The sequence below is a fragment of the Penaeus monodon genome, unplaced genomic scaffold, assembly GCF_015228065.2.
Source record: "Penaeus monodon isolate SGIC_2016 unplaced genomic scaffold, NSTDA_Pmon_1 PmonScaffold_17937, whole genome shotgun sequence".
NCBI classification, from domain to species: Eukaryota; Metazoa; Arthropoda; class Malacostraca; order Decapoda; family Penaeidae; genus Penaeus; species Penaeus monodon.
Genome location: NW_023647414.1, coordinates 1,418 through 5,000, shown reverse-complemented (window position 1 = coordinate 5,000; position 3,583 = coordinate 1,418). Strand labels below are relative to the sequence as shown.

The window sequence follows — 3,583 nt, the reverse complement described above, 5'->3', positions numbered from 1 at the left end:
AAACATGATCTATACTCATCAGTGTGTGCTAGGTCTTCTTACCACATCTGATGTCTTATCCTTTGGGACCAGGTTAAGTATTGCAAGAGCTCAGGTGTAAATTTGAATCTCTCATAGTTTTGATTTCAAGGGTTTGTGGATTGGTCTAGAAATCGGAGAGACTTTCATCTCTCCATCCACTGAATTATGCCAAAATATGTTTCGGTGATAATGTATAGTCAGTAACTCTCTTCAACTTTTTTTTTATTATTATTATTATTATTATTTATTTATTTATTTTTTTTTTTGTATATGTTTATCATTCTTCTGTACCTTTCTTGTGTTTGTAAATATCTATCTAGGGCATTGTGTCAGTACTCTCACATTTGCTCAAGAATTGTGATGCAGTCATAATCTAATGTCTAGAAAACATGTCTTTCGTACCGGTACCAGATTGGTTGTGCAAATTACATATGAAAAGCTTCTGCTATTAAAAATTAAGTATAGAGAAAAAAATCTAAACATACACCATTTTATGCACATACCTGTCTACACATACATACATGTATACATACGTACATAAATAAATAGAAAAGTTGTTCTTGCTTTGTTCCATACCATAAATCAGTTTGCATTAGAGGGACCTGTCTTCCTTCAGCAAGTGACTGCACCACAGTCAACCAATACAGTGTAAGAGCATGACAACATGTGATAAAAGCAACATAAGAAGGAATACCAAAGCAATGTAATTTATTTATTCATGATATTCTATTTACCAAGCTGGTTCCTGTTGCCCCTTGTGGTTGGTTTGCAGATTTGATAGGGTTAGAAGCATGTTTTCGATAGAACTAATCTTTGTTTATATTGTAAATGCATGTGTGACTTACAGTATTTTATGGCAGGGTTATTTAATATTTTATATTCTGTAGAGGACATGTGTTTAAATGGATTGTTGTAAAACTGGTAGCATGAGAGATGATTCTTTTGACTTACAAAGCGGTGGATATTGCTAGAATCTCGTAAATCTTTTTGATCTTTGTGTTTTCCTTTCTTATATTGAAAGAGAGAGTATGGTTGGAATGAAAAAAATGCTGGAGATTTTTTTTCCATATTGGGCAGACTGTAAATATTACCTGTGGTGAGACTTAATGCCCCCAACCTGTCTGGCAATGTACAAAATATTTTCCTGATCAGTGGAGTGGTAGCCTATTTATTTTTCTATGGTGTTACTGGGAAAAGAGAGAAAAAAAAATATATGGCAACCACATTCTTAACTGATTGAAATAAATATTGTTTCCTTACTGCATTCATATGAAAAGTACAGAACAGAATATCAAAACTTTGTAGTTATGTATCTCATTGCTACCTCACATTTAGATATTTTGACGTTCTGAAAAAGCTTGATGTGAATGTATTACAGACTTTGTTTATATTTCGTATGTTGAACAGTAATAACAAATAGCATAAGATAATTTTAATAAGGAAAGGGGTTTCAATGGATGTTCATTAATAATATTTAAGCCTAGTAGTAGCAATGTGTCTGTTTAAAGATTTAATATCTTAATATTCAGTGTTTTCATATAGGTAAACTTCCCTTTTTTTATTTGATTTTTTTTATTCTAAATAATAGGTTTGTTTGAACCTTGAGCCTATGAATATCATCTTTTTCCTAAATGTTCTGCATCATGGATAGTTTTTTCTGTTTTGTATTTTGAGTATGTATCCAAAACACCATGTAATAATGTTGCCTGATTATAGAGATAAAAAATGTCCACATTTCTTGTTCTGTTGTTAGTTATTTTTTCTTTTTTACCTGTTATTATTACTATTTCACACAAACAGGTAACAACTTTTTGATCACATGCAAATGTAGTCATAACTAGTAGCATGTTGATATTTTTCATAGACAAATTTATAAAATTCAGGGCTCATCTGTAAGGGTGCTCACTTACCCCCTTCGTAAAATGAACATAAAAACAACTATCTGACTGAAATAATAATTTACTGTACTCATGTTCCATACAATGAAGTATGGTTATATCTATAAATAAACATTTTTGTTAAGCAGTGATCATATCCACCAACTTGTCTCCTTAAACAGTACGCATTTAAAGAGTGGCAGCCCTAGTTTGTGCTGACACTACCTTTTGTTAGGTATTCCTTTTGGGACATTTCCCCATGTGGAAAATTAAAACCAAATTTGTCATAGGGGGTAAATTTTAGACAGAAGTTTGTTGCCCTCCAGATGACTGCACATACCTTGGGCAGTGGGCCATTAAGCCTGGAAGTGATCAGTATCCTAAATGATTTGTTAAATTTTGAGTTGCATTACCAAGTGTTTCTGTATGTATATATGTATTTTCTCTTTTTGCTGGTGGATTTGACTTTAATGTATTTAAGTAAGAACAACCTTGTCCTTTGCAATAATAAGCTTTGAGTATTATCAGAAAATGGTGCTGATGAAGCGGTGTTTTGTATATTTGTTTAGTTCATTTTTTTAACCATGGTTTTCATAGGAAGAGGTTGAGCATGTAGTTGCACTTTGTTTATGAATTGTTGTTATATATATTTTTTGTCAGTATTCAGAAAACCTTGCATATTTTGTTGCAATACTTGTATGACTAAGATGTAAAGGTTCACTGGAACAAGTGTTGCATTGTGTCCACCATCTCTTGATATAGATACACAGTGGCTTTCAGTATGTGTATATATTGTTTGAAGTAAACAGAGAAGGAAGCATGAAAGGTGCTCAATATTCAGTCAGAAGAGACAGTCATTTTTTTGATGTTATGACTATTTTGTAATTCTAATGCAGTTTTCCAAAATATTTTTAAATACATCATTAACAAAATAATATATATTTCTTATACACAGACTGTTCAGTATTTCAATACACAGTGGAAATGAGTGCCAATGTCTTATGTAACATCCGTTGTTTATTGCTACACTAACCATTGGGCTAAACAGTTTGCTCGAACAGGTTAGACCATTGTAAACATTAAAGGAGTTATTCTATTATATGATGTTTTCTTTCTTTACCCAGTCTTGTTATCATTTCCCCCAAGTATGCATGTGTGAAATTAAAAATGTTGCAACTCCACATATTCCTGTTTTAATTTTCTAATGAAGGGAATAAATGTGATAATTTGAAGCCATATCCTTGGTAAATGTATATTTAATTTTATGGGGTTAATGGCATTTAAAGATCTAATTTCCAAAAAAGGCTTATTATGTAGCCATAATCAGATGGTCCATTTTATGCTATTTCATGTTGTTGGCTATGGGAGAATTTTAGATTAAGAATATGGAGGCTCCTATATCTGAGCAGTAATAAATTTTATTTCCTTAAATAGTACAATATGTACAATTCTCGTTTACGCACTATTATATGTCAGGAAAATTCAATTGTAGATAGATAAACATTGTTTAGAAAGTGACACTGGAGTGCATATGATTCAATATAATAATATATAACATGAGTACATTGTCCTCCTAAAATTAATATCCTTGAAACTATGTATGATTCATATAGTCATTAAGATATTCCCTTAAATCTTCAATTAAAAAAAAAAGAAGATTCCGTAGGAAATCTTAGTTAGTGAAG

At 31.5% G+C, this 3,583-nt stretch overlaps 1 protein-coding gene across 1 annotated transcript in view; it reads left to right on the top strand.

Moving 5' to 3' along the window:
- The window catches only part of LOC119569676 (lysoplasmalogenase-like protein TMEM86A), a gene marked incomplete at its 5' end in the record, with an annotated part of 4,249 nt that extends 1,252 nt beyond the window's left edge, over nucleotides 1-2,997 (top strand). Inside the window, 1 exon segment of the mRNA XM_037917738.1 lies at nucleotides 1-2,997. This exon segment is cut by the window's left edge and continues 341 nt beyond it.
- Between the last annotated feature and the right edge of the window lie 586 nt (nucleotides 2,998-3,583).